Here is a 19,634-nt window from a genome sequence, read left to right as displayed (position 1 = left end):
TATCTACGGCATCCTGTTTAAAGTGAGCGAGTGTGTTCGTTAAACCATGGTGAGTGGTTTGTTGCTTTAATCTGTCGTGTCCTTAATGGAGCTACTGTATCTAAAGCAGTGCTTAGTGTATTGTTGAAATTATTTAATAATTCATCGACAGATCCTGTTTTGATAAAGCTAGCATTTGGCAACAGAGTAGTACACGTATGAATAGCAGTAGGATTTAGGCAGCAAGTTTCTATGTTCCTCTCCTGTGTGTCTGATTCTACTCCAGGCAGCTCAAATGTAATAAGGCAGTGGTCAGAAATCATCTGGTTCTGGGGTGATATTATTAAGTTGTGAATCTGTACCCCATGGGTAATAACTAGATCCAGTGTGTGATTGTGATGATGTGTGGGTCCTGACACATGCTGAGTGAAGCCTACAGACTCCAATAGGGACAAGAAACTAACACTGAGGGGGTCGTCTTTAATGTCAATATGTATGTTAAAGTCCCCCAAAATAATGAGTTTACCATGGTGTATGGCTAAGTCAGATAAGAGATCGCTAAATTCGGTCATAAAACAGGAATAGGGGCCTGATGGCCTATAAACAGCTATAAGCTGAAGGTGGATTAGGCCTAAACCTGGTGAATTTCAAAAGATGTGAAGCTGTCAAATGGCTTAGTAGATAGGCGTAGGTCTGTGTGGTAGATGGTGGCTAGGCCCCCCCACGGCCTGTTGTACGGGCCTTCTGGCATTAAGAGAAGTCAATAGGGGAGGCTTCTACTAATGGAATAGTGTCGACTGGTCTTAACCAGGTCTCTCCAAGCCAATGAAAAATTACTGTTTTAATAGGATAACTATTCATTTTGTTTGTGTAAGATTTAATTTCAGGATTATGTGATTTATTCGATGCCCCCAGGCATGGATCTACGATCGGGGTCAGGTTATGCTGGAAGTTACAGGCAGACTGCAGTGTAGGACTGCGAGGCTGCAGCCCGACCGGTGCTCTGAAGAGTCACGTTTTTATATTCTAATGAAAGAACCATTTGTTTATTGATAATACATATTTGGTGATTATACATATGATATCCATCCAAGACTTGGTCACCTGTTGCTCTTAGTACTTTCTTCAAATGTACTTAAACCAAGGAGTACAGTTTTTGAACCATTCAAGACGATTTTATTAATTTTCCTTTTTAAAAAAAAACTGGTGGTTCAGTTAATTTGCTACAGAAATTCGATACCCTCTCAGTAATGTTGTGTAGATTGCTAAATGGAGAGTCTTTGACAGCATAAACATATTAACTGTGTAGTGGTGCACCTCAACAGCTTAACAAGCTTTCCATTTCCATTTTCAAAATAAGAAGCACAATGTGCTCACAGGGCTCCCCAATTATTGACATTTGAGGCCAGAGGAGTAAATTGATGCACATTGAATGTCATATTTTTTTCTCCATAAAGGATCTGAACACGAATTACAAATTCTACAAGGATAAGGGCAGCAAAATGAGTATCCCGCTTATCAATTTCACTTTCTAACAATATATGCATTGGTTGCACAAGCAGAGCAAATTGAGCATTATTTAAGAAGCATCTTTCAATCACAAAGGCAACATGTTCCCTATGACCCACTGGGCTTTGGAAAGCTGTTCCTCTGCTCTATATCGGACCTCCGGATCATTTGTTTGTTGCTAATTGATTGGTTTAAGCCCCAGGTGCGTACAATCCCCCAGGAAATTATATACTAGGCTGCAATTTAGTGCGTATCCTCCACTTGTGTTGCAATCTGACCCAAAGGGCAACACCTCTGAGTTACTAACTTAATCCTGTACCAATGTTTACATATTAGATAACTTTCACCATCTACTGTCAGAGAAACAATGCACTATGTTTGGCAAAGCACTACGCTATGTACAGAACACACTTATTCCTGGGTAGCTGCTGCCATGCTGGAACAGGCTGGCACACAAAATCAGGCGCCTGCAAAACAGTTTATATGTTATTGCTCAACTGTCATAAATTGTAGAATACATGATCTCGATAAAAGCTCAGACATTTATCACACAGGGCAAGCCAGCTAAGCGATGAAAGGAACCATAACCGATTTAATGTGCCTTTTCACAATTGCTGGCGCTCTGTGCCACGATCAGCCGTGTTCAGCCAGCATTAATGACACAGGCCGCTTGTCTAGAACGGCAACATGAATTGAGCACCATCAGAGTAAACAGCAGACAGTCGCAGTGCGGGGGCTTCTGTAGACTTTCACAATTATCCGAATTTACTTTTCTCACTTGAATTCTGTGCTCTCTATATTATCGCTGGATCCAGGGGACTGGGGACAGTGCTGGCTCAGTACCGGTACAATGTGTGTGTGTGTGTGTGTGTGTGTGTGTGTGTGTGGGGTGGCGGGGGGGGCGTGCTGGGCATCCCAGGTGCTGCTGTCTTAGACCGAGGTGGAGCCCGAGTGGTAGTCTGACGTCACCTTCTCTGTGGCACTCGTCACTTCCTTAGTTATTGTCATCATCGCCGCTGCTGGGGAAACTCTCCACTTTAAAAGCGTCATTGTCCTCACCATACCTGGAGAAATAAAATAAAACGGTTCAGAATGGTTACTGGAAATCAGGGTGTGTGCCCTGCACTGAAACCAAACACAAGAAAGGACGAGAGTGAAAAGGAAGAAAGGGAAATAAGGAGAGAGAAACGCTCACCTGCACCACAGCTCTCCAGGGTCGACCCATAGTGAGCGCCCAACAAACCAAATGGCCCATCCCTAGCTCCATAATATCACTATATATATCATATATGTTTGCTTATATATTGACTTAAATACGGTGTTGCTTATTTATGGTGTATGCAACTGTGTTAAAGGATTTATGTACAAGGTTTCTTCAGTTTAATCCAGTACCCCCCCCCTAATACCAAATGGCCCATCCCTAACTGCACAATATCACTCTATACGTTTACTTGTATTTTAACATATCTTATTTATGGTCTATGCAACTGTATTTAAGGATTGATACACACGTTTTCTTGTCTTTTGGCTTTGTTTTAGGATTATACTCATGTTTAATGATGCTCTGGTCACTCCACAGACTGCCTCTGTTGTCTGCTGCAAGTGGTACATTCGATTACATCTTGACGTGCGCTAGTAGCGATCGTTTCCAGTACATTTCTATATAAAATACTACCGGAGTTAGGCTGGAGGACACAAACCGAACGCAACCGCAATGACACAGAAAACTGAAGAGACGCACTGGAGCCGATGGCAGGATGGAGACATTCAGCTGGTACATTTCTGGACCGAAAACTTGTCCATTAAGGATGGCACAGTGGACCCGTTTAAACCATACAAGTACTCAACCTTTCTGTTACTTGAGTTACACCTAGTTTGTTTCTTACGGTGGCCCTGAAGTGCAACTGCAGAAAAAATAAAACAGCAGCTGCGAGATTTGCAGTGGCTGTGAGATTTGGAAGTGCTGAAAAATTTATTTTGTAATAATTATCTGAATCTCAGCCAATGAGTTCCTCATCCACCTAACTGACACTCATACAAGACAGTGTCCTAGTCCTGCGCTCTTGTTGGGAAGGATATATCACAAGAACCATCTTAAATTACCCACTGTTCTAAAACTTACTATATAAGGACCTACCTCGCTCTCCTTGTTTGTTGGGTAGAAAGATTGTGGTGGTTTTGACTGTGTTAATATATATATATATATTTTAAGGATTGCTTGCGTTTTTGATTTGGACTGTTACTGAGAACCCTAATTTTGTGATTGAACCTGGACTGGCTGAGGACCCACTGCCTACTGATTTGGACAAACACTTTCACAATGTCAGAGAAGCCTTTGTGTTTGATCACTTTGTAAACTTAAGTGATGGTAACAAAGAAGGAAACCTGGACCCCACCGGACCTCACTTTCGCAGCCCCCCAGCCCCCCCGGACCTCACTTCATCAGCATCAGGTCTATACTGGGGCTACTACATAGGTAACCATAGAGAGACACCATTCTGTACTGGGGCTTCTACATAGGTAACCATATGTAACGAGGAGTTTGTAAATGTCCTGCTGTTGTAGGGGTTCTAAGCTAGATATCTTGGATGGATGAGAAACTAAAGGATCTAAGTCCGCGCCCCCAACACAGTTCGTCCCTATACCCCCCAAATTTGAGGTATGTGCCCATCCTGCGTTATATATTTTTTTACATACCGAAGTATAGCTGTGACCTAATTTGGCAAAGTAGGGTTCAAGATTTAAATTCACAATGGCTACCTGAACTAACAGTAATGGGGCACACAAAAAGTAAACAGAGAGGATAACTAAACTATTCCTACCCTCCCGAATCTTACAGGACAGGCGAGACACCCCTACACCAAGATACTTATACAATAGAAAAACTATGGTCATGCTATGCTTCAAAGAAAGAAAATGCTATTGCTGCTTACTTGCGTTTTTCCCTTTTTACCTTCTCTGATCACAATGCTTTTTGACAAAAACTCAGGTGCAGGTGCACCCTGCGCTATCCTTTGCCCGAGCTTTGTCCAGGAAATCTCACTGTAGTCATCTTAGTTCAACACGGGCTCTCCTTAACTGCGTGTCACACGGGTCCAGTTCACTTTGCACCTAGAACAGTCTCTTCTAAAAAAAAACTTGAAAAGAAACACAATTCCAGGCCAGTGTTCAAAAACAAAGTTCATTGTTTTCATATAAAAAACATGTTTATTTCCTCTGCACACTACACAGCTCCAATTAGCACACTCAAGTAATCATGGCGACTACTCTTCCCGAACTACAGTCCACCCTTTTTCTCGAGAAAGCTACATTCCGATTGGACAGCAGGTTAGGCGATTCAGTAATTCAGTTGGTTTGCGAAGCCATCCATTACATTAGACCTCTCTGGTGTTCTTAATGTAACAATACCGTATTCTGAACAAAGTAGTATCCCTTACAGTATCCCCCCTGTTGAAAACCTGCTGAATTAATACAGGTTATATATCAAAACATTCCAGGCAATTTCAGGATACCTTTTAAGGGGTCTGTGATCTATAATGACAAAACACTGCATATTTTTTGTAAATACCCTTCTATTAAGCTTACTGGAAGTGTACCCTTTTTATGTCTCTAGGAGCGTCTCACAACAGGGGAATCCTCCCTCTCTAGCTCTAGATCATCCAAGGGTTCTGGTTCCTGCCCATCTAGAATTCCCTCTGGTTCTAGAATATTTTCCATCTGTGTGTTTGTTACTCTACACACAGAGACGCACTGTTCTGTACTGGGGCTTCTATATAGCTAACCATAGAGACACACTGGTCTATACTGGGATTAGGTAACCATAGAGACACACTGTTCTATACTGGGGCTTCTACATAGGTAACCATAGAGACACTGTTCTATACTGGGGCTTCTACATAGGTAACCATTAGTAATATTACGTATTAGTCCTTTTATTCCCTGGAAGATAGCACTTCACAGCATTTGATCATGCTTCTTGTGTTACTAATACTTGTATTATTGATTGATTTCCCCCTTGCTCCCTTTCCCGTAACCCTTGACTGTGACCTTACATCTTGACAGCACTTAGCTTTTACGTTCCAGGATGTATGACCTCACTTACTGTACTTACCTGTGTAAATTGGAAGTTGTAAAATGTATTATATTTTGAATTGCTTTGTACAATGTAAATTTGTATTTGTAATATTTGATGCCTTAACTGTATTCTTGCAATTTGTATAGCACTGGATAAGGGCATCTGCCAAGAAATAATAATAATAATAATAATAATAATAATAATAATAATAATAATAATATTAATAATAATAATAATAATAATAATAATAATAATAATAATAATAATAATAGCCATAGAGACACACTGGTCTGTACTGGGACAAGGTAACCATAGAGACACTGGTCTATACTGAACTGATGCTGGTCATGAAATATACCCTGTGATGAGGTGTGCGTGATGGTAAAGCAGTAGCTCTTTTGGAGTATCAGGGCTCATAGTGTTGCATTTTTGCGGAGTTCTTCAACACAGGTTTGTATTTCACTATCATGTTTACTTTAAATAGCTCAGAGAAATGTCCTTTATTTAGAGCTTCTCTGAGACCCCTGATTGGAATTCACTGCTTTGTGCAGTACATCAGAATGTCAGTCACAGCTTTAATCACAATTCCTCTCAAATAAGCCTTCCTGGAATCCAGATTTAACCGATTTAAAATGTTTCTGTGTGGCTTTGTCTGTAACCTTCGGATGGACAGTACCAATTGCTTGCTTCATGTTTTGAACGGCTCTGATTCAAATGCTTAAAATCTTTAAAACCATTTTTAGTGAACGTTTCTTCGGTGTGGGAATCAGAACAAATGCCTGCATATCTACAGATAATTGCATTTCTGGCTATGCTGTATTCCATCCAGCGATACTTCTCATACCACCGCTGTGATGAAAAACTTTGGGATTTAACACAAATTAAAGCAAATGCCTGCAATTTTGGCCGTGTAGGTGACTCATCTATTCCTTATAAATCCGAGGGACAGTAAAATGTTTCCTTACCGAATTCAACACTGGCCTGTGGATGCAAAGCAGTGCTTATATTGGTTTCTTCCGATGCAGTTGGTGATTTATCAGGTTGTGTAATGTGCTGTTCTGATAGTTCTCTTCTCGTCTTTTGAAATAATTCAACAAATAATTTTGTTTCACCATTTGTAGGAACTCCGTTCACAACTACATTTGTTCAGTTGTCATGGTGTGATGCACTACGTAAAAAAACATTTACCACAGCCAGTTATAACCTGCTTGTGCATAACTTAGCCAAAATGTAACCATTAGACTTGAAAAGAACCAGCCCCCATGCTTTGGAATAAAGCCTGTGATTTGCCGAAACACGTTATTGCTTCAGAATCTTGTATTTATAATGTTTTTTTAACACGCGGGAGAAATTTTACACTCTCTGATTGGGTGGACCTGAGAGGTAAGTAGGTGGGCCATGGCCCACCCAGGCCCACCCAGGCCCACCCAGGCCCACCCAGGCCCACCCAGGCACACCCATGGCTACGCTCCTGTTGTGACCCAGGTGCTTATTTGACACCCAGACTTACGGCCCACTGATTAATTTAGGTTGCCTTTATTAAAGAGTCTAAAGACGGCTGTCCGGTTCTGAACTTGGACCTGAAGTATTGTGTAGTATAAGTATCGCATGTCTTCAAAGCATGCAGGGAAAATGTACAATGACTCGAGATCGTCACCCTTGAACTCCCTCACTACTTTTGTTCTCTGAAAGTAGCTGATAGAAACTTGCAGACAACTAGTTATTCAGAGATAACATTACCACTTTAAACGATTTCTGAATTGGGCTATAGTGGCTGTTAGTAGATAGTAGGGTTTTTTGGGCGCGGCCTATTTTGTTATGACGTATGCCCTAAGCTTATTAATATTCCTACGTCATAATTGGGGGGCGTTTTTTTAGGTAGAGTTATTTCCTTAATTATTCCTACGTCATATCCGTCAGAAAGTGTACACCCATAAAACCCTGAACAACAAGGCCACCCATAAAGACCCCCACCCCTCTGAAGGCAACGCCCCGAAACTCTCCTCTCTATTTAAGAACCCACGCTGCTTTTAGGCAATACCTCTTTAATTCTCAGCATCTGAAACATCCCGCTTCTTCAACATGTCCAGCGACATCAATATGAAACCCCGCAAGAAACAATCCCGGGCAAGGGTTCCTGTACTCACCAATTTGAAGATTGAACGCTCCTGGGTGTTGTTCTGGGGGGGTCGACGGGGTTACCGCTTTAAAAGGGATCCCAGCTATGTTGGAGTGGAGCTTTTTGCTTTGGGAGAGAAGGAGGGTACGTTGGAACCTTTTGAGACGGTGATTGAATACTCTTATGAGGACTGGTTGAAGGTGATGGCATGGAGAGACCTGGGGCTTGTGGATAAGACTCTAGAAGGCTTGCAAGAGGGTCCAAGAGAAGGCGAAACGGAGTCTCCGACTCAGAGTTTTGAAAGGTGTGAATGGGAAAGCTTGCAGAACTACGGTACAGTGGTGAAGAGTCTATCTCTAACTACTGATCGTAAGGTTTTGTTTAGCAGTACCCTGATTACAAACCCTATTGAAGGGGTTGTGGAGGATCCAGAAAAACAGGTTACTGAAATTATGTTTGACGCCGTGGACTGGCCGTTCTTGAAAGAGGTCATAAACTGTATAAATGATGGTTTTGACATCTTGACCAAATGTTCATAACTGGATTCTGTTAGAAGGAGAATATGCTGGATTATGGATTATATATCCCCCTTGAATGACAACGACGATGATAAAACAGACGACCTGTGGGGGGTTGGAGGGGGGTCTGACGGCTCAGGGTCTACTCTCTTCTAAGAGGGCGGTGTGTCGTGACGTAGTGAAGAGATAGGATAAAAGGCGCAACAATTCATTCATGGTTTAAAATTAAAGAGAATGTCTTACCCGAAAGCTGCGGACGTCGACAGGCTCTACAGGCCTCTTCAAACCCGGGATCAACCCTGGTTCTATTCCCCAGATTTTGTATACACTCCGGAACCCTCTGACTGCGGTTACCCTCCAAGACCTCAGACCCCGGTCCCTCAGGACGAAACAACATGCGGGGCGATGGATGTCCAAATGAGTCTCATGGATCCCCAGCCTCTGGAGCTCATGGAGGGCCTCGATTTTGCCGAACTGTCTACCGTCTGTGCGTCTCAGGAGGGGGTCAGTCCAATGGATGTAGAAACACCCCACAAACCACCAGGCGACCCAATGAGCATAGGACTGTCTCGGGGGCGTGATGAAGACGCAGGATTTATGCCCGGGGTATATGGCCAAGTAAGCAGAGTGGTTAAAAGCACCCTGGTGTATATTCTGAGTGCTCTCATCGACCGAGCTCTGAAAGAAGTCTGTCGGGGGTGTGAAGTGAATCACCCCAGTCAGTTGAGACACAGTTGTTTGTTTGAACCAGACCGTTACTATTTCCTGTTCTATTTCAACGTGTTTTACAGAAGACTGAACAAACCGTGGCTGAAACCGGCACTAATCAAGGCTCTGTCTTACTCCCACATACATGTCACTGCGGGACAAGTCCAGAAAATCATAGATGAGATTTTGCTGGAGCTGAAAAAGGAGCCGTTTATAATAGAGAAACTTGGGCAGCTGCTCAATGACCTGGATGAGCCAAGTAGAAAAACCGCTGGCAAGCTAAAAGCTTATTTCTTCCGTAAAGAAGATTCAGACTCTGACCTGAACTAAGGGACTTTGAACATGGGGAATGTTCTGGACTGCTGCTGCAACTGGTTCTGTCATCAACACTCTGCAGCTAACCTGAGAGTGCTATTACACCATGTGCTTGACAGAAAAGTAGCCAACGCGAGCCTTTTCTCTACAGATTTAACCATTGATGAGGATCAACTTTCAAACCTGGAAAAGTTAATGGTTGCTGTAACAAAGACCGGGGGGTACGAACACTGGGATGAAGCGCTCAAGGGGGCCAAGAATGATATTAGGCCATTTCATCAACATCTGTATGACCTTTTACTGAGCATGTTTAATACCCCTCTGTTTACTTTTAAAATAGGTCATATTGTTGTTTTATTTACATATGTAACTGAGGTGTGTGCCTACAAGATAAAGAAACAGGTATTTGTTGATATAGATCAAGTAACCAATCATCTGATTTCTTTTTGTCTGGACCGTAGAAAAAATTGTTGTGTATGTTATACTTTTCTCAAATGTCTAAAAAGGGGTATCTGCTCTCCTGAAGTTGAATAAAAAACCTTGTATAAAAACTTAGGCGCATAGTGTGGGTCTGTGTGTTTATTTGGCAGAATGACTCGGCAAGCTCCCCAAATGCATGAACTATACTACAACCCAGCCAAGATTGGGGGTTTGGCGGGTAAGAAGGGTTTTCAAAGAGGACTTGCTGAGGCCGGTGTGAAGGTTAATGATGTGGTTGTTTCAGAATGGTTACGGGAACAAGACGCCTATACCTTACATAAACCTCTCAGGATTAACTTTAAAAGAAACCGCGTATATGCAACTGACATAGACTCACAATGGCAAATGGATCTAGTCGATATGTCAAATTTATCAAAACATAACAATGGTCACAAATTTATGTTGATGTGTATCGATGTGTTATCAAAATATGCCTGGGCTCGCATTCTACATAATAAAACAGGTCGGGCGGTGACAAGGGCCTTTGAGGATATATTGTCCCAGGGTCGATGTCCTAAAAAACTGCAGACTGATAAAGGAAAAGAGTTTCTCAACAGAGAATTTCAGAATCTACTGAAGAGACACAAAATACATCATTTCACCACCGGTAATGAGCTTAAGGCATCGGTGGTGGAGAGGTTTAACCGCACCATAAAGACCAAAATGTGGAGATATTTTTCAGCGGTCAACACGTTCAAGTATTTTGATAAAGTTCAGGATTTTATCGATGCTTACAACCAAGGGTATCACGCCAGTATTAAAATGAAGCCTATAGATGTTGATCAAAGTAATTCTTTTAAGGTCTATAAAAAATTATACGGCCCATTTATTAAGAAGGGAAAAACTACTTATAAGTTCAACATCAGCGATGTGGTTCGCGTTTCAAAGCTAAGGAGTACTTTTGCCAAAGGTTATGAACAAACATTTTCTGACGAATATTTTACAGTTACCGAACAGGTGGCTAGAGACCCCCCCGTGTACCGGTTAAAAGACTATGACGGGGAGGATATAGAAGGAACGTTTTACGAAGCCGAGTTACAAAAAATTATTGTGGGTAAAGACATTGTATACAGAGTTGAAAAGATATTAGCTGAGAAAACCCAGAACCGGAAAAAATATGTGTTGGTGAAATGGCTTGGATAGCCTGAAAAGTTCAATAGTTGGGTCCTGGAACAACAGGTTTGTGATATTCAAGCCTTATAACAACATGCCCGCGGGTGTGTTGGGGGCATTACTTTCGATACTCAAGATGGAATCAGGAGGCTTCTACGTGACTCTACCCAGTAACGCCTCTCTCGATATATACCCTAAAAATGAAATATCCAGTTACACGGTACAATTTGGAAAATCTATAGATCTAAGGGGGTCGTGGGAAGTGGGGTTGGCGGAAATACAGTATCCTTACACTTGGGCTGTTTTACAAGATAAGGATGCCACCTTCGCCATTTTTGATGATGTTAAAAAGAGTCAATGGACATTCACGATACAAGGAGGTTATTATGACAATGTGGATACAATATTAGATGAGATGCATAAACAGTTCTCAGAAGGCACCCCCAACATCAAGCTATATTACAACCCTATTAAAAACAGAGTGTACAAGGTGTCAAAACCTGGTATTAGCATTCAAACCAACGGACAACTGGGGCGTATATTAGGGTTCTATTCTGACACAGAGAGCAGGTTCTCAGAAGTGGTGGCACCCTTCCCGGCTGACATCAGGGGCGGCTTTTACACTCTTTATGTGTATACGGATATCATAACACACCAGAGGGTCGGGGGTAGTTATGTCCCCCTTTTGAGAAATGTACTTATTAAAGGTAAAAGCAATGACATGGTCACAATTACTTATGACAAGCCACACTACGTACCAGTCTCAAAGACCCACTTTGACAACATCACGATCGAAGTAAAATCGGATCAGAATATCAACGTACCCTTCCGCTTCGGTAAAGTTATTGTCAAACTACATTTTCGACCCCTGAAACAGTGTGTACATTATTAAAATGGCTACCTCGAGGGGTTATGTAGATCCTAGCGCCTATGTGGATTATTACAAGATGCAAGCCGGGAACGGCTTGCCCGGTTTTGTAGGAGCCCCCACAATGTATGGAGCCGGTCTAGGAGGACTCTTTCGTGGTCTCTTTAGAATGGCCGTACCCCTGCTTAAGAGAGGCTTTGCTATAGCCAGACCCCACTTGAAATCAGCGGCTAAAAATATTGTTAGTGACGTGTTCACCAATGTTATGAACCGGGCAGCTAGCCATGATCAGCAGGAGGGTTCGGGTCTCATGGTAATGGCGAGGAGGGGGGGTAAAAGAAGAAACAGTATGTGTCCACCAGGGCGACGAAGATCCGTGGCTAACAAAAAACGAAGAATCTCTCATTCTCCAACATATCGTGGAAACACTCGGAGAAGGAAGCAGCACAAGAAAAAACCTGCAAAAAGAAAGTCTCAAAGAAAGACAAATAGAGCCTCAGGATACATCTTTTAAAAATGTCTTTTGTCCACAGTCTATCGGAAGAATGCGTTTCAAGCAGCCTCTACCACGCACTGTAAATATGGTCGTGTATGCTGTGTTTGACAACATTATTGAGGTGAATCAGAGGAGAAACGTTCTTAATGATTATTATTAAAATGAACACCAGAGAGCTCAACCACATCATGAATGCCCTGGCCGGCTCACGGAAAGTGTTTCAAGGAGTCTACAAATATGCCCGGAGAACATTGGCTGTCTATTTATCTAAGGGAGGACCGCCGTGGGGAATTTTTTGATTCCTATGGAAACCCCCCGGATTTCAGACCTTTCCCTCGGAAGATCAATAACTTTCTGCTCAACAACTGTCAAGAAACCATTTACAGCGGTCGTCAAGTACAAAGTCTTCAGACCTTCACTTGTGGTCAACACTGTGTGTTTTTCTTATATCATAGATCTAAAGGAAGGTCATACCCCGATATTATGTCCTTGTACAGTGAGGATTTAGGCCAAAATAATACAAAAGTGGCAGAGTTTGTCAGGACACTGTGGACCCCCCCATATAACACAATTACTTACGACCCTAGCCAGCCATGTATACAGATGGGGTGTTCTTGTGAGGATTTTAAAAGATGTCATGCGTGTTAAAGTGAAAAAATAATGAAAACAGCCTTTGAATCATTAGTTTTGTTTTTATTCAACACAAATCTTATACAAAGCAGGGTTATGTTATGAATAAATGTACAACATTTGAAAATAAAATAAAAAAATAAAAAAAATTGTTTGTCGGTTCCTTATTTACAGGGGAGACAAATAAAAACATGAGATTAATAAGCTTCCCAACGATGGATAGATCCTGAGGATGGTTGCTCAGCACGGTCAGAGTAATGAGATATCGGCGTCAGATCAGTCACCACCTCTTTACACAGACGGATTTTTTGTCGCGTTTCCTGGTTAGGGACTGTTGATTGGGGCATGTTCAGACAGGCCATCGCCTGTAGGAAAGCATTCCAGCCTACAGGTCGGCGACTATCGGGTACCTTATTAGTGCTAGTGACACTCTTCAACAAATCAAACATGTGTGAACCTTTGATCAGTTGTCCTTTAAAAACAAATTCACCCTGTTCATTCCAAGTCGTTACCCGCGGTTTCTGAACCATTTTGTGCAGAATATATTCTGCATGTCTTTTGCTTCTGGCCGGCATGTTTCTCAAAACATCCGTTACAACATCTCCCTCTGAACTCTCAACAGGTTCGGGCACCGCAACATCTTTATCAACCGTACCCCCCGCATCAGCCCCAGAACCATTTTCTTGAGAGGCCATGGTTAAAGTTGAAATGTTTTGATCTTTTTCACCCTGTCTAACCAGACGGAGGTAGCGCTGTAACGTGTTGCTATACATCTGGGCTTTGGAATACTGATTTAAATCAGCCCTGGCCAGTATAGCTTTCATTTCAGAGTCCAGGTTGTTTTCGGCCATTTGTCTAATGGGCTCTGGCCCGACAACATTTTTTCTCAGTTTCTCAAGCTGCTCCTGAGGGATCAAAAACATTTTCTGAGCATATTCCATTATTAACCCACTCTGGAAGCTAGAAGACTGGTTAGGAAAGGCACGGCTATGCTCAACAGCGGTCCTATAAAACCTCCAGTTTGATTAATCTTCTTTCTTTTTCTTTTAATAGAATACTTCTTATTAGCGATGATCTTGATAACCGCTTTTTGTTTTTTGAGTTTAGAATGTTGAGAAGGGGTTAGGGGTATATTACCACGTAAGATGTTAAAAGCTATTTCACACAGGGTCTCGATCAAATCCGAGGGGGCCCCTGCCAGCACAGCTTTCCTATGGCGCGGGCTCCCCTCAAATAACATTTGCAAAAGCGGCAGATTTCTTTTAATCCGAACAGACATTCTTATTTATTTCCTTTTCTTTAGCACATACACTGCCGGCCAATCGGGCGGGCACAAACCTGTTCTGAGGCGAAAGTCTTCTGGGGTTTGTGCTTTTAAGTCCACAATCAAGTACCCGTAGGGTTTTTTGGTGGCATCCTCAAATGCCTCCAAAAAGAACTTGGTCTGGTTAGGGTACATTTGACGAGCCAAGACGGTGACCTGTAGTTTATCTCTGGGGTTTTTAAAAAGAATTATATAATTGGCATTTAAATTAATAGTGCGTCTTTTTTTACCTTGAAAAAATAGATTTTGAACTAAATAAATAATACTTAAATTCCTATGATGAGTGTACTTTGTGAAAGCTTTTTCCACTTCACTGTTGTCACCGGCCTGCTCCATCAGGTCATCAAGGATCACTAGATTAGTTTGTCCGGGCGGGAACAGGTCATCGTCACACAACGAGGCGGGGAGACCTTGCACAAATTTCAGATTATTTTTTTTTTGATGCCAAATCATCGTAGAGAGGTTGCCAGCAAGAGTAACACCACACTATGTTGTCAAGAGCTTGGGACACGGTTGCGTCCACATCTTCTATGATGTTCTTTATAAGATAGCTCTTACCCGAATTGGAGGGACCGGCTATAATACAGGAGAAAGGGTGTTGAAGTCTGTTATCAAAACCACTGCTAATATCCATTAGGCAGAGTGGTATAATCAGTCTTCAACACTCTTTTATTGTACACCACCCTGAACCGTTTGTTTAGTGATCTATTTTCCAATGTGTACCCCTTTTTATTGCGATAGATCTGATTTCCGGCTGTAATAATCTCGCGAGGAGGCGCGTCTTTCTCGGTTACAAAACTTTGTACCAGGGTCGTCAGAGACTTGATGTTAATGAGCTTGTTGTTACAATGGTTCAGAGTGAAACCCTTAACTTTCATACAGGTCTTACCCGCAGCCGTTCTGTATGCATAAGTCTTAGGACCCCCTGAAACAAACTCCACTATGTGGTCCTGAGGATCTAGCTCGCTCGTTAACTCCCCAAGGTAGTCCCCGAGGGGAGGGACCCAATCCCCTGGCCTGGTGACAAAGATTACAGAGTCAGTATCATGATAGAGCGTGCGTTCCTGCAGCTGATCCATTAAGTTGTACAGTTCAAGCCGGGCGTAAGCCGTGGTAAAAACCGCTATGAAAACATTAACGTTTCCCTGTTTGGTGGGGAAATCTTTAGGGGCCCTCCACTAGACCTGTGCCACGTGGTCATTTAAGAATTGAAAGTGTGATACTGCATGTTGTTTGGAAAACATAAATTCTATAAACTGTTCAGGGGTTTTAATCAAGGTTGTGTTTAGACGGTTATTTCTTTCCCCAAACTTACCCCACAGACTGTTTAAAATCAGTTTGGACATTTGTTTCTTGGCGGGGTTTACAGTTATGTTCCCCAGCTCTAGACGGATCCCTTCCTTTTCAAAATATTGCTGAACGTACCGCTCTTTGGCCGCGGAGTCAACACACCATGAGGGATAGCCCGATGCCTCCTGTTTCCCTTTCAGATGGGTCATAATGTACTCAGCAAAAAGAGTATCAGATTTTTCAGAAAAATGCCAAACCTCATACACCTTACCGACTCTGTAACCTTTCTCCACCGCCTTGTCAAGCTCAATGCTACACCAGACACCCGTCAGCGCTCTCTCGTCATCACTGTGCAGACAAGAGGTATTTTGATTTTCAGTTTCCACACACGTTCTACACAGAGGGAACATTAATTTTCCCGAACACCTGTAAGGCAACACGGGTAAGAACAGCTCGCGAGGAGGGTACATGGTGACTTTGATCAAACCAAAGTACTGTCCGATTTCGAGAAAGTCACGATAAACAATGGTTGGATGCCCCACCGGGTACATTTTGGTCTTGTTGACATAAGGGTACAGACTGGTGAAATCATAGTAATCTACTCTCTCACCCTCCTTTACCTCATAATGTAAACAGAGGGCGTTGGTACGACACCCAAATAACGCATCCCTGGGCTCTAGACGTTCAGGAAAGTCCAAGGTTTCCATAAACCGTTGTACCCCCACATCCTGTTGCTTCAGGGTCGTCCACGCGTGTTCCCAAATCACCAGCACATTCAAACCATAGGTGTTTTTTAAAGTTTCAATTCGTTCCTGGAAATCATAGTACATATCACCGCAGAGTTTTTGTGTTACGGGGTTAAAGGTGTTTGGGTCGAAGCACTGAGGACAGCCATGGTAAATACAACCAGCAAACTCATAAGCGGTACGCCGCCCGGACACGTCGCTAAAACCGTCTAAGTAGTAAGGCCCCATTTTGACTTCCCCTTGATTTAAAGCATGTCTGATGAAGATGTTATCCCGGGCACTCAGATATTCCAGCCACTGTATGGAGACAGTCGAAAAGTTCTTTTGTCTAGCACGATAGTTGTCAGAAGTGGTGACCGCTATAGTGTTTTTCTGCAAGAAATTGGACCGATACATTTTCATGCAGAGAGACGCTATGGTCACACTTTGCAAAGGGTCGAGACCCGATGTGTTGATAACCTCGGCGCGGAAACGCAAACAGGCTTCTTTAAGGATCACCACATCATTTTTACAATAAGCGGCCATCTCTTCTCGGAAATCAAAAACACCTCCCTTAACCGTATTGTACCATTTAAAGAATTCCTCCCTCTCATGAGACATCATAGTATCAACCCCATAATAAGAGGCGGGCGGGTAGGACCCTCGATAATTTTGAGTGTCCTTAGTATTAAAAAAATGGCAGAACCAACCTTTCTTCTGAGCCTCAAAACCCAGAGCTTTAGGCAAAGCGCTCAATTTCATGGGGAGGAAATTTAACGAGTCTATGTAACGTTGGTTGAAAGCTTCGTCGGTGAAACACATGATCTTGCTACCCTGAGCTATTATTTTTGGGGTCACCCCATTTTCCACCAGATACTTCATCAAAATGTAAGAATCATAACCCTTAGCATTGTGGGCAATAAATGTGTAATTGAGGTATTTTGGACCGCGATACCGCGTAAAGAAATCCCTGACACAACTCTCACCGCTAGCTGACCACTCACAATCCAACATGTCAATACAGTGTATATAATTAGCAACATGGACCCCGTTTTCTTGCCGGCATTCAAAATCAAAAAAGACATACCGGTTGTGCGGCGGCTCCTTTTTAACCGGCTGAATAAAGCACTGGTGTTCAGACCCCGGGGTTAAATCAGCATTACAGATCCTACATCTCGGCTCCAGACATTTGTGTGGTTTAACCTCATGAAAACGGTACTGGAGGCAACACTGCGGGCAATATTTAGTTTGATCACAATAACTCCGTTTTTTAACCCCCTCAGCAGCGGCCCTCTGTACCTTATGTTCGGAAAAACAGAACGCGGAGAGACAAATCCTTAAGCAATCTTTACATCGGATGTTAGGGGCCAAACCCTTACGACATTGCGAATTGAAACAGACGTTACAGTAACCGTCACAGCGGTGCTTAAGCTTATCATTGAAGGCCTTATAACACCAATGACAAACATACGAACAACCCAAAAAAGCCGTCAAACTCTTTATTCCAAAGTAATGACTATCACTTAGGAAGAGAAACAGTGTCTGTGTATGGGTTTCAGGATGTGTCTGAAATTTCACAAATACTTCCTTTACCTCACAACGGTACCACACAACAACTCCTCAAACATGGTAATGTCTGAAAAGGCAACCATCTGTTGAGAGTTTAAGCCGGCCCTCTGATGAAGCATTAAAGCCTCTTGCATAGCTTGGGGTTCAGGCATGTCGGGGGTGAGTATTTTTATTAAACTGTAAGCAAAACAGAGCTTATTGTCCCCATTGGAACTCACCACTAATTGCCTGAGCTTCTTCCTAATTATGTCGTTCTTCAAGCATTTCGACAGTCTTCTAAGTGCCCCACCCTCAGGGTTACGAACCACATTCATTACCAGAGACAGACTTTCATCAGCTAAGATGGATGTGTTACTTTGCAATAACGCTTCGATTTTAGCCAGAAATTCATCAACATCTAAATTATCTCCACTCAGCATTACAGATAGGTTGCTAAACAAATCATCCCCTCTGAGTTCTAACTGTACAACATCTCGAGGTCTGACCCTTTCAGCAACCTGTTCAAGCATGTTTTGCAAGGCCTCGTGTATGTTGACAAATATTTCTGCATAATTGTCACAATTTAAAAGTTCTGCAAAATTAAAACGCTGAATCATTTCAAAATTGTTATAGGCCGGTCTATCTATAATCACGGGATCACTGGTACTCTTGGCCACATCATCATTTTGAACAAAACCTTCAACCCCTACATTCTCACAGAGCATGTCCTCCACAACCTTATCAGTCTCAGAACCCTCCACATTCCGAACACCCCCACTGCTGACATCTACAAAACCCCCTTTTTGAGGAGGCTCATTTAAAGCCTGTAAAAGTCCTTCAAAGATATCCAACCGGTTAATGTCAAGACCCTCCTCTATAGTGACGGCTGCTTCTGCCGCCGCACTGTGTTCTAATTGTCTCAAATCATTTATAATAGGGGCAGAATTTGGTCGGGGTAGCGTCTCCAAAGCCTCCACCATTTCAAACAAATCGGGGTGAACTAGGGGTTGAACCTCTATAAGCGCTACCGTTGGGAGGTGGTTATTTAGATCATTGACCATCTGTAACAGGTCGGGGTTCACCGGTAAGTCTGTTAATTCACATTCTATCGGGGGTGATTGGGGGTTATTTAAATCATTTATCATTTGTAATAGTTCCTGGTTCATTGGGACATCAGAGGAGTTCACAACAGGGCCGGGGATGTTCTCTCGGGAAGGTCTTTTTGGGGCCCTAACTTGTTCATAATCCTTTAGTTTGTGAGTTCTTTTACCAAGTCCGGACATTTTTTTATTTATTTCTTATTTTTCCAACAACCCACAATAGTAAGGCGTTTTGTATCTGTTAAAACATTAAATACGGTACAATTCGTTAGTAAGGGTATTAATAAGGGTGTTTTGGCTCTCTATCACAAGTCTTTGATTTAGTAACAAAGTATGTAGCAACTCATGCCGACCTTCAGGAAGTAGCTCCGGGGGATGGTGGCCTGGCTCAGCTTCAAAGGATGGTCGCTCTGGTAAATCTCGGTCGAAGGAGGCAGGGAGCGAGCGTATACTCACGCACGGAGACCAAGAAGGCCTTTGCGGTGACACCCTGGCCAATCGCGGTGTACTGTTCAGCGTTTCTGTAGCCAAGAAACGGGGATGGGGGGACGATGTTGAAACCAGTCCGTCGTTGGGTGGTGTGTCAACCCTGACTGACGGCGACCCCTGAGGTTGTTGGTTGCCTGTATTTGTTCCGCCCGACAATGCGTCGGGCTGAATCTGGGTTGTTGAATTACCCCCAGAAGGCTGTGGCCTGAGTAGATGTTGGGGGGTCTCCAAGACCACCGTGGGGGATCCTCTCGGTGATCTCTCCGGGGAAGATGTTTGATCCCACTTAGACGGGGTAATTGTCCTCAATAGCTCATCCACAGAATGACTATCCCAAGAGTCTTGGGA

This window comes from Amia ocellicauda, chromosome 12, assembly GCF_036373705.1.
Source record: "Amia ocellicauda isolate fAmiCal2 chromosome 12, fAmiCal2.hap1, whole genome shotgun sequence".
NCBI lineage: Eukaryota > Metazoa > Chordata > Actinopteri > Amiiformes > Amiidae > Amia > Amia ocellicauda.
This window is presented reverse-complemented; position numbering follows the sequence as displayed.